A 13,371-nucleotide genomic window follows, 5' to 3' on the forward strand; every position below is an offset into this window, starting at 1 on the left:
GATGTTGTCTGTGCTATAACACTGCGTATGCTAATAAACACCAAAAAATAAAAATAAAAATAAAACAGGATAAGAGAGTACGTGAGGTAGCCGGCACAGCACTTATTACTTAGGGAGAGAAATATGTCAAGGCCCATCAACAAATTATCCAGATGCAAATTCCATGAGGGAAAAGCATTTAATATTTGTTTTAATATTATATTCCCTGGAAACAGCACAGTACCTGGCACACAGTAGCTACTCAGTAAGTATTTGCAAAATGCATAATTTATAGGTACAAAAAGAGATTCAGTTTCTTTTGATGTTGGGATAGATGAAGCCTGAACCCTCTAAAGCGATCACAATAATAATTCCCAAAATGTTAAATAGCAAATTTAATATTAATTAAAAACAAAAACGTTTTGAAATCAGTGTCACAATATAAATTATTTAAATTAAAATATTATCTTTTTCTGTTTCTAAATTCCCTGAACACATACATTATGTCTTAGCATTTTTTTTTTATTACTTGTACTTGCAGCACTTTTGGTATATAGGACATTCAGATGCTTATAAAACAAATTAATGAATACCTCACAGTGCATTTTGGTGAATCAACTTCATTAATTTAAAAAAATAATCATTCCAAGCTAGAGAGCTCAAATAAAGTATTTCCAGTACAATATCCTAACCGCAGAAGTTAAAGTACCAATTTTTACAGTACTTAAACAGGTATGGACCAAGGATCTAAAGCACAGGCACCTTACACTGATCACTGTATCCCGAAACACAAGACTCTAATGCTTGCAGAGCTCACCCAAACTGATCCCAGGAGTAAATCCCCTGCTCGATGTTGCTCATGGAGCAGTAGGGGTTTGGAGCTTCTGACTCGGAGTCAAAAAAGCCTCTGGTAGAAAAGCAAGAGGTGCTGTCTCTGCCAGAGTCCAACAGTATGTTCCTCAAAATAAGTTGTATCAAAGCATAAAGAACAAATGAGGGCCGGGAGCAGTAGCTCACGCCTGTAATCCCAGCACTTTGGGAGGCCGAGGTGAGTGGATCACCTGAGGTCAGGCGTTCGAGACTAGCCTGGCCAACATGGTGAAACCCTGTCTCTACTAAAAAAACACCGAAAAAATTAGCCAGGCATGGTGGCGCACACCTGTAGTCCCAGCTACTCAGGAGGCTGAGACAGGAGAATGGCTTGACCCTGCGAGGGGGAGGTTGCAGTGAGCCAAGATCACGCCACTGCACTCCAGCCTGGGTGACACAGCAAGACTCTGTCTCAAAAATAAAATAAAATAAAAATAAATACATAAATGAGAGCATACTCCCCGTTAATCATGTAACCCAGGGCTACAATATAATAAGAGAGATGGTAACAAAGAGAGATGGTAAAGTCCTGTTCAAATCCACTACACCCAAGATCAACTGACAGAGTGACTGGGCTATAAGTTTGCATTAATTTAGGAAAAACTGGTCAATAGTGCCTAGAGCTCTTTATTGCCACTTATTTCCTTCTGATCCTATCTCATATTAGTAATTATCCCAATGGTAATACTTAGTTTTTTAAAATTTTAATAGTAAAATTAAACTATAAGTGTCCAATATTTCTAAAATCAAGATATTTGACATGAAGATTAAGACTTCAGATTAGACAGGAGGAATAAGCTCCGGAGAACACGCTATCTTCCTGGAATTTGACTTGGGTCTCAAGTCTTCCAATTCATGGACAAGCTATCTTTATTTATTTACATCTTAATTTTTCTTGCATATGTTTTGTAGTTTTCTGTGAATGGGTCTTTCACTAGATTTAATTCTTGATATTTTATTTTTTTTCTTAATCTCATGAAGGCTATTTTTTATTCTATTTTCCAGTCATTGGCAGTATTTAGAAATGCATTAAATTTTTGTACAATGAATGACCTTGTCATCCTGTAATTTTGTTACATTCACTTATTAGTTTGGGTATAGTTTTTTTAACTTTTATTTTGTTGTTTCTGTAGCAATGCTTTTGAAGCAACTTAATTTTTCTTTGTGAACAATGCTGCATTATAATTTTTTGGCAGTTTTATCATGCTCATATGCCTCCCTACTTATCCCCTTTTAAAACTCTTACAGAAAAATGCCTTTGAAAATCTGGAATAATTTTTACTACTAAAAACTTCCTGTTGATTTTATGCCTTTAGCATCTCAAAATCTGCCAATATTTTAAAAATCTTCTCCACCATCACCAATATCAGCACCCCTAGTTCAAGGAACCACCCCCTCCCAACTGGATGTCTGTATTAGCCTCAGGCTAGTTTCCTGAATTCATTCTTAATCTCTTTCAAACTCAGTTTCTACAGTGTAGCTATAAGGATTATCTATGATGACTTTACATAAATGTTATAATTACATGTTATTATGTATCAGTCCATACACACAAACTTGGGTCACCCCTTGCTCAGAACTCTTCAATTGGCTTCCCTAGGCTCAAAAAATAAATCAAAACATCTACAAGGCCTTTTATGAAGCACTCTTGCTTCTTTCCCGTCATCACTTCTTGCCACTCCCAACACATCCTCCTTATGCCCTCTGTAGTGAGCGCACCGTGCTCTCTGCTGTCTCAAATCCTTTGCACATGTTTCCATGCCTAGAATTCTCTTTCCCTCCATCCTCACCTAGCTAACTTGTACACACACCTTGTAGATCTCAGCTTTAACAGCACTTTCTCAGGGGACACTGTGTTGACACCCAGTCCTTCCTTCTCACCCCGAAATCTAAATGAGCTCCGTGCACTTTTCCTTTAGAACACTTATCACAGCATCACAGTTTTACTGTATACTTAATTAAACAGGATTATTTAAGGCTGTCTCTTCCCCCAGATTATAAGATCCATGACAAGAGAAACCTTCTCTATTATACTCACTGTTACCGTTCCAGTGTTATCACACAGCACACACTGACATAAAGGTGCTCAGTAAGTACTAGCTGGGTGGAATGCTGGATCCACTAATATTCTTATCTGTCATAGGATCATATAAAACCATTTTAACAGTTATAGATTTACTAGAGACACAACTCCACTACCTAGTAGGGCTCATGTTAAAAATAACATAAACATGACATTTAATAAATAGTTATATAGGAAAATACTTTGGCAGTTCCTCAAAAAGTTAAGCACAGTTACCATAGACCCAGAAATTCTACTACTAGGTGTATACCCAAGTGAACGGAAAACATACGTTCACACAAAACTTGTATATGAATGTTCACTGAAACATTATTCATAATAGCCAAAGGGTAGAAACAACCCACATGTCTATCAACTGATGAATGGATAACAAAATGTGGTATAGCCATTAAATGGAATGTTATTCTGCCATAAAAAGAATTTAAGTGTGGATACAACGACATGAATGAATCTTGGAGATATGCTAAGTGAAAGAACCCAGACACAAAGGGCCATGTATTGTATGATCCCATGTACATAAGATGCCAAGAACAGACTAATCCATAGAGACAAAAGGTAGGTTAGTGATTGCAAGGGACTCAAGGAAGAAAGAATGACTTTACATGTATAGGGTTTCTTTTTGGATTGATGAAAATGTTCTAGAATTAAGGTTGTGGTGATCGATGCATAACCTTGCGAATGCACTAAACACCACTGAACTGTATCCTTCAACATGGTGAATTATACGGTATGTGAACTATAACTGAATTAAAAAATAGCTACAGAAAAAGATGCCAATGAACTATTTTAACATTTGCTTAAAATAGACATCTCAGTTTTGTAAGTGACTAAACCAATTTTCAGTGCAAGCAGTTAGAAATGGTTATGTAACCCTCAGAGGCACTAACACAAACTGTTCTCTGGTATCAGCTCAGGGCCACTCCTTCCAGCTCTGTAATTTAATCTAGCCCTCCTCAACATGCTGTGACTTTGCAGATGTTTGTTAGTTGACATGTAAAAATAGCCCTGATCCACTTTGTTGGGTTCCATTTAACACATGGGAAGTGTCACCACAGGCTTCTCAGATCCAACAGATTATGCCAGAGAGTCTTCACTCAATAACAGATAGTGGAAGCCAGTGGCACTTACGTGGAAAATCGCCTCCAAATCCGCTGCACTTCTGCCGTCCTCCTTCAAATCTGCTTGACGCCTCCATCTTCTGTACGTGCTCATTTTCCCTCAACCTTGCTCTGATCAATTTTCTCTCCACATTCAAACTTATTTACCTCCTTTCTCCAACTGACCTTTTGCGAATCTTTGTCTCCAGCCAAACAGTGCATTCTCCTCTCCACCCAAATGTTCCCTCTCAATTCATTACTGGAGAAATATTTAGAAAAATGTGGCATATCACCCAAACATACACATCTAAGAAACTTTTAAATACATATTCAACGTTTTCTACCAAATGACAAAATCAATACATGTTTCCAGCAAGACAGGTATGTATACAAGGTAAAAGCTGACATTCCTCTTCTCAAGGCCACTTTCTCACATTAAGGAGTACTAACTGATGAATCCTCGCACACCTTTCTCTAGACAAGCATGGACATTTTTGTTTTTTCTTTCCCTTTTAAAATTTCTCTGCCACTTGGTTTTCTACTCAACATGCCATAAATACTTTAATGAAAAGCAGAGATATTTAACTCATTTTTGGAAAATATTCCATGGCATAGATGTGTCGATTACAACGGGTCGGACAATTAGGCGGACACACAAGACTTCACAGGATGTATTCACAAAAGACTTTACTCAAGGCAAAGGATATGGTACAGCAGGAAAATGAAAGCCCAGAAAAGCATCAGAGGCCTGAGAAACTGACAGGCACGGCTCCCCAGGATCCCTTCTCTTTCACCCTCAACATGGGTTTTGAAGCTCCGTGGTATGTATGTGAAATCTGAATTTCAGGAAAGCCCAGGCAAAAGTTTCCAGTGGGGTCTTTTCTACCCTCTAGTTGACTAGCCAAGGCAAACTGTGTAGCCAATAAAACTAGTTAAGCCATCAATCTCTATATATGCTTAAACTGAGTAGAGAAACTAGTCTTGGGTGGCTACAAGGGAGTTTCAAACCTTAAACAGCACATTATAAATCACCAGCTAGTCCATCTCGTCCTTGTCTTAGGCAGTGTTCAGCATCACACTTCTAGGTGTCCTAGAGATAGGCACAAAGCTGTCCTCGCCCTGTGTGAGACAACTCAATTTTCCACAACAGCTGCATCATAAAGCATTCAACTATTCTCCCCCCCCGTGCAAATTCTGACTTCTATTTTTTTCTACTACCACAGCAATGAAATATATTTACATGATTATACCCTATAAGAGAGAATGCCCCAGAGAACATTGCTGACTCTGGGGCATTTGAGTTTGCAATTTTATCAGATACAACCAGACACCTAAGAATCTATAGCACTCCACACTTTTACCAGCAATGTATAAATTTCCACTGACTATAAACTGAGACAAGCACAAACTTATCAATTCCTTGAATTTTGTCAGTCTGATGAGTATTTGATATTTATTCTGAAGGCTGTAGTGGTCTGGATTAATGAAAGCATAAATTACCTTTACATCCCGACACTGAGTTGGAATCCTAACTAACTAGAGTAACACTTCCTTGAAAATATTACAGAACCTTGCTGTTCAACACTTGCTGCATGGGCCTGCTGCATCTGCAGTGCTGGTAGGCTCCTTAGAAATGAGGACGTACTTCTACCCCATCCCCCATTTATTGTGTTCTTGAAATACAAAACCAGAATACAGAAATGAAGAAAGGAAATACACAAACTTGAGGCTAGCGTCATCTTGGAATATAGATGAGTATACTCTGATAAAGTTAAAAATCAGCTCACAACATAAAAAAAAGTTTCCATACAAATCAAGACTTGAATGCTGGCCAAGGAAACAAGTCAATCCTATAATTCATTGTTATCTTTTAGAACTGGTTCTTAAACGCCCAGTCCTTAGAACAATGAAAATAAACACCACCACATGTATTATGCCGGTGACTGAATTAGCAATCTAGCTATTTTTAAATCACCAACCTCCTCTGACCCAGCACTAACCTAAGTTTAGAGAAAGCAAGAAACAATGCCCGGACTGTGATGAACATTTAGGGTTGTTGGGCCAAGAGTAACAGAGATGCTATTCTGACTCTACAGGTTTTTTTTTTTTTTTTTTTTAATGTATTCATTTCAGTAGATAATTAGGTAAACCTCACATTACACAGCCAAGGCCAATGTAATTTTGTACATTTAGAATGTGTTCAAGAAACCATTCACAATATAACCGGATTAGATTTCAACGAGGAGGTGACTGTGTTCCTTCCTACCTTCATTTAGGAAGATGACATTCCTCCAATATATGGAAAGCGCTAAGAGCCTAGCGGAGATGATTAAAGAAGCCTGGTGAAGGGGAGTAGGAATAAGTTACGACAGGATTGTCAGAATGGCTGGTGGTATGGTGCTTTGACGGCTCATTGTTTTAAATGCAAAACTCCTCCACCAGTTCCAACCAAACACACGTGCTATAGTTTTCTAACAGCCTAATTAGTCTGACACTCCAGCCATGGGAGAGCTCAGACTAAACAATTACCTCAAATGTAACTTGTTTTTATTTAGCAGGATACAAGGTAACAGCTTTGTTGTAATAGGTTTCTTTTTTGAAATGAAAACATTCTGTTAGAGAACATTCGGGATTCCTCAAAGGCCCTGGAGGAAGTGGCCAGTTTCTCAGGACCCAATCAAACAATGCACAGGTGCAGGTGCTAACTTACACTCTAACATCAGCTTCTCTGAGAGAAGCACGCCTCCCACCCACCACCCCAATCAGAATGGTCTACTACTGGGGCTACTGCCAAAAGTGTCACTGGGGTGCCCTCCCTGGGCAATAATATCATTTTTTTTGGGGGGGGACGGAGTCTCGCTTTGTCACCCAGGTTGGAGTGCAGTGGCACGATCTTGGCTCACTGTAACCTCCACCTCTCAGGTTCCAGCAATTCTCCTGCCTCAGCCTCCTGAGTAGCTGGGATTACAGGTGTGCACCACACCTGGCTAATTTTTGTATTTTTAGTAGAGATGGGGTTTCGCCATGTTGGTCAGGCTGGTCTTGCACTCCTGACCTTGTGATCTGCCTGCCTTGGCCTCCCAAAGTGCTGGGATTACAGGCGTCAGCCACCGCACCCAGCCTATCATTTTTTAAGTGGGTAACAAGAGGCAAGTCATCCAAAAAGACAATGACACTACTGTCGTCATAGAGTAATAGTAAAACCACAGAAAATGTAGTGTGCTCCAATTCCTCTGAGTCAGCATTTAAGAGGAATTTTAGGTCATCAAGGACTGTAGTATAGCTGAGACTATGGCTTTGACTGGGGCAAAGAAGGAAAGCCAATATGCCAACATTAAAACATTATTTTATTCACTATACAGACTCCTACTTTGAAAGACAACTTTAAGGCAAAAGCCTTAGTGTGGCACAAACTGACACGGCACAGGAAGAGTCTCTTGTATAAACTTGCCTATAAAGGTTACATTAAACTACCAGGTGCTTGGCTGAACCATTAGTGTCCACTGACACAAAAGACAAAGGAAACTTCCTGGATTCCTTATTCAACCATGTAATACATATATTGATGTCAAATTGGTTGATATTACCTCTATCAACTCATTTATACAACCTTTAAATGAGTTGTCCTAAAAGTATGACCCCCCTCACCAGCAGTGTCACTGAGAGTTTAAAAATGAAACTCTGGGGCCCCACTCCAGGCCTACAGAAACTCTAGGTGAGTCCTAGCAATCTGTGTTTTAACAAATGCTCCAGGGGATTCTGATGCCAAATTTGAGAACCAATGGCTTATTAAAAATCAATATAAGTGGCACGACGTGATTGGAGCACAAAGACCAGCAATACCCTATTCTCAAAATGCTTTCCCTTATTCCTGCCCACAGTCATGAGTCCCTCACTTTTTCCTCTGCTTAATTTAGAAATTCCTTGAAAGAAATCAACTCCCTCCACTGCCTCACCCATCAGTCATTCCACAACTCCTTGCGATCTGGCTTCGGTTTTCAGAGCTCCACAACTACTCTCTAGTTAAGAAAAATGAACAATGGCTACTTCTTTTAAATGCTGGATTTAGTGGGTGTCTCAGTCCTGGTCTTTTGATTTGGCAGCACTTGGTATTTGACTGGGTTTCTCTCCACTGCCAGGTCCAGTTGAATCTATCCACTGTGTGCTTTCCTTTGTCTTCTAACTGACACTGCCTGTCCCCCTCCTTAATAAGAAAATCAATCTCTCTGTGCCTCTCCCTGCCACCTCTCCATACAGCTGTCAAATTCTTTCAAAAGCACAAGTGGAAGCCTATCCATACTTTACAGAATTCCATCCAATTTCCTCACCCTGGTTTTCAGAAGACTCTGAAAAATGACCCTAACTTGCCTCCCTGTCCCTGTCCCTGCCCCTCATTGTTTCATGACATGGATTCTATGCCCTGGCCAAAACAGACTATTTGCTATTTCCAGAGTACATCTCATGTCTTCCCACTTCCACAGTAATGCTCATATTAGTCCTTTCACCCTGCATCACTCACAGCTACTATCCTGATATCTGCTTACCAAAGTTCCGCTCTTATTTCATGAACCCCTCAAATGGCATTTTGGAATCCCTACATCTCTCATTTGGCCCTTATTTTTTTTTTTTACCTTGAATTATATCAGTCTGCATCTTATCTTCCCTACAAGATTATAATTTCCTGTAGGACAAGTATGATTTCTCTTTGCATTTTCTACACAGGGTCCTACACAAGAAAGATGTTCAATAAAGACTTTCTGAAGTAAAATAACAAATGTTCTAACTTTGAATCACACCCATTTTTCCCAGAAAATATGTTAATATAACTTATTTGGGTTTGGCAAAAACAGGAGAGAGAAAAATTCCCATGAAAGCAGACTACCTGGTTTAAATTTAAAAATAAAAGACAATGTGAGTGGAGTATGCACATACACGAATAAAGCACAGAGCAAAGTCGTAAAGCCAACCATAAAATCAGTCCTCTCACGTTAACCATCTTCCCAAATTTCCTCAATGGGTTTTGCTCCTTTGTGTGCAAAAAAAAAAAAAAAAAAAAAAAAAATTGAAAGACAACCTGGAACTGTCTTTCACCACAAATATCTCCTTTCCATCCAGAGCTACTACTAAAGATCTAACCAGTTCAATGGTTAGATCTTAGCATTTGCATAATACTCAGATCTTTGTGATAATCTGAAAATATTAAAAATCTTACAGATGTCTGAAATTACTTAGGCCATAAATATGCTTAATTTTAAGTCCCTAAGATCATTGAAACACTACTTTCTAAAAACCATTTATAGGTAAGCCAACATACACGTGGCAGAGTATATGTTCAGGTCTATTGAACAGAGCAGATGTGGGGGTACCTCCAGAGACAAAAAGGGAGCAACACTCTCTTTTTCAGCAGGCAAGAAAGGTGTTGCTATTTTAAGTCCCTTAGCATAATACATCCCTTTGAACAGCACTGAAATGAATTGAATCAGATGAACTCCGCCTTGTTAGTAGGTCATTTCATGGGTAACAACCTGAAACACATTCAATCCACATCAACTCAACACCTTTTTCACAAAGGACTTTAAAGGTGAAATGGTTTCCAGTGGGAGATAAGCAACTATGTGCCCTGCAGGGAAGTAGTCTTGTTAGTGGCTATCAGCTGTCACTCACTCAACTCCATTCAGAAACGGCTGATTGATGTAGCTCTGGGGAAGGAAGATATAGGTGAATATGAGTCGATTTATTATTTTTAGCTATGTGTCTAGTTTAAAAGAATTTCATGTGACCTTTTCTAAATAATCAGAAAACTGCTTTATTACTTATTCTAATGCTTAGTATCATAATAAAATAAGGTACAATATTAAACAATTTAGCCTTCATTTAACTATAGCATCAAACCAGTTGATCAATGGGCTGCCAAGGATCGCAGCTCTATCTCCCACACATTCTCATATGCAGAATGTATACAGACCATCCTTCAGGGAATACACCTGGGGTTTTAAAAAGCAAATTTACTCATTAGGAAGCATTTACAAATTTTCCCAAATACGTTAGTTTGCACCTGAACTCCATCCTTTCCTAGGCCTCCATGTTGTGATTGTAGATGAAGTTGTCATTCCACTTGAAATATTGACTAGCCATCATGGCATTTCATAAAAAATGACAGCATATTTTTACCAGTTAAAATAAAAACTAGCTCAATCACCACAATAAATTCATATGGGGATTAGCTTCAATGTACATATATTAGAATAACAATTATAAATTTGTAATTTATAAATTTCTGCAGAGATATATTTGGCAGAACAACTCATCTCAGAGAAAACAATGAGAGATGGTCTCTTGTGTGTGTAGACACATGGAGGAGGCTGTACCAAAATCTGAGTTCAAATATCGAGGGAAGAGATCAGAGGAAATGAAAGTAAGGTTAGATACAAGGAAAATGAGGGCATTCTGAAGAGGGCAGTGCTTTGAGTAATGGAAGGGATCAGTAGACAAAGTATTGTGTTCACAGAAGGTGAAGCAAGGGTTAAATGATAATATAGTGACTTTGACAGAGAAGATAAAAAAGTGGCAAGAACTTCTGCCATATTTGGATTTTATCAGTGACTGTGAAAGTCTGGGACACAGTGTTATGAAAATACTGCTTTTCATCTTATTCACACTCCAGATAATGAATTTTCAGGAAGGCTTCTTTTCATTTCCAGTCTTTCTCCTTCCTTTATTATGTATACTCAAGTATTTATCCGGAGAGTGGTTCATTTACTCGTTCATTTAACATGCACATAGAGAGCACCTGCTAAGACAGGGCCCTGGTCTGGGAGCTACTGAGAACACAAAGCTGAGTAAGAGTTGGACCTTCCCTCTGCAGTGTTCCTATCTAGTATGCACAAACCATTACACAACAAAAATACTGGAGCAAAGAGAAGCAGCCACAATGCTCTGGGTGGGGTGAACCATAAAGCTCATCAAGACTCACTCACATCCCTGGACTTCTGAGCGTCAACCTACTCTGTCTTCCCTCTGCAGCTAGGTTCTTGGAAAACAATACACAATTTTATATTCATCAGGTCACTGAATCATCAACCAAACCAGCTTATATATCTCTGGGGCAAGCCTTGTTTCCAGAAGTGGTGTTGACAACTGTGAGGTTCTGAGTTAGGTCTCAGCTCCATAATTCGATCCCTGACTGAGTTAACTTATCAGTGAAAATAGGGCATCCAATAAGCATCAGTTTTCAGTTAAATGGTTGAAAATGTTGGAAATAAAAAGACAAGTTTATATTTCTGAACTTGCTAAGGAATGAGAGTGTTACCCTCTGATGCCTCACATAAGGAGAGAAAATATTCATTTCTCTGTGAATATAAAAGGGTTAACATTTGACTGAGAAAAAATGTCTCTTACACATTATGTGTACTTGATAAACATTGACAAAATGAAAATGAGTTGGATGCTTCAGATGTCCATCAAAAATTAATTACCTGTCAAAAATACTCCTCCCTCCCGACTCCTATACACCCACTTCTGCCTCAGTTCAGAAAAGCAAATTGAATTTCATCTGGTCTAATAACAGATGGCTTTCATGTTAAGCAATCTGAATTATCTGACAGCAAACCGTATCCTATTCGAACATTTTTGTTATCTCCTATCAACTGCCAAACCAAGAAGACCAATACTTAAAGGCAGCAAAGGGGAAAACAAAAATATACTATTCTCTTAGGAAACAAATTCAACTACCAACATAAAAGCCATAATTTCTTGGATATGGGACTTATAAGATCTGAAAGAAAGTACAGTCCCCCCTCAATATCCATGAGGGATTAGTTCCAGGACCTCCCATGGATACAAAAATCCATGGATGCTCAAGTCCCTTAAATAAACTGGTGCAGTATTTGCATATAACCTATGCATATCCTTTCACATACTTTAAATCATCTCTAGATTACTTATAAGACCTAATACAATGTAAATAGTAAATATGTAAATAGCTATGTAAATAGTTGTTATACTATATTTTTAAATTTGTATTTTTTTTATTGTTGCATTGTTTTTCTTTAAGATAGAGTTTCACTCTGTCACCCAGGCTGGAGTGCAGTGGCACGGTCTTGGCTCACTGCAACCTCCGCCTCCTGGGTTCAAGCTATTCTCCTACCTCAGCCTCCTGAATAGCTGGGATTACAGGCGCCTGCCACCACGCCCAACTAATTTTTGTATTTTTAGTAGAGATGGGGTTTTGCCATGTTGGCCAGGCTGGGCTCGAACTCCTGACCTCTGGCGATCCACCCGCCTCAGCCTCCCAAAGGGCTGGGATTACAGGCATGAACCGCCCCGCCTGGCCTCGTTTTTTTTTTGTTTTTTTTTTTTTCTATTTTTGATCTTCAATTGGTTGAATCTTAGGATGAGAAACCTACAGATACGGAGTGTATTCTGTTGACTGAAATGGTTTTTATAGCTAAGCCCTAATATTTCATTTTTGAATTGAGTTTTATATATATTTATTATAGAAGCTTTTCCTCTCACTTGCCTATTCTCATATTTAGCCATAGGGCCAATCCTGTTAATCTATGAAGGGGACTCATGAACCAAGATGGATAGTCAAGAAATAAAATTTTATCTGAATGGTAGACAAAGGAATTTTTTTTTGGAGGTAAGTACGTACCCAGAAGGGTGGAGCACCTGTATGGTAGCCCAAAATCATCATAGCTATGGTGACCACACCTCAACTGCACTATGTCAACTTCTTGAGCCAAGGCTTGAAAATCAATAACTGCCAGTCACTGAATATAGGAGCCCTCTGCTACAAGATACATTATGGATTGGAAAAGCATTTATGTACTTCTGTTTCAAAAGCTGTTACTGAATATTCTGAGCAATACGGCAACAAATGCAAAAACTGCATATTGCCAAAAATACCAGGCTTGAAACGTCTGGATTTTTTCCCTTTCAATTCCTGTGTTTGTCCCTTCACAACTAAACTCCTGGAGTAGCTCTGTCCCAGGCTTCTAACAGTCCCTTACTCCTGTTCATTCTGCCTTCCATCTTTAACCCACATGTTCGGCCTGTCTCGTTTTGGCTCATAAACCTTCAACAGCGACTCAATATCCACAAGAAATGTTGGAATCCCCTTGGCTTAGCCTTCAAGACCCTATACAATTCAACCTCAGCCTACCTTTTAAATCATGATTTTGTTTCCCTCTGATGTGAATCTCTTTTCTGCGCCTGGCAGTCTAATAATGGTTCAGCAAAGCAGTCCTACAGTCTTCTTAGTTTCCTGAAAAACCCCTCTTCCTCCTTTCCCACTCAACCCACACATAAAAATATCTTCTTCATTCCTTTCTGTTCATCCAA

General features: G+C 38.9%; 1 protein-coding gene across 9 annotated transcripts in view; it reads right to left on the minus strand.

The window, feature by feature from the left end:
- Positions 1-13,371, minus strand: part of ATP8A1 (ATPase phospholipid transporting 8A1) — a 256,747-nt gene that overhangs the window by 199,368 nt on the left and 44,008 nt on the right. The gene's annotated exons all lie outside the window — the stretch shown is intronic.

Source organism: Pongo pygmaeus, chromosome 3 (assembly GCF_028885625.2).
Source record: "Pongo pygmaeus isolate AG05252 chromosome 3, NHGRI_mPonPyg2-v2.0_pri, whole genome shotgun sequence".
Taxonomy (NCBI): Eukaryota; Metazoa; Chordata; class Mammalia; order Primates; family Hominidae; genus Pongo; species Pongo pygmaeus.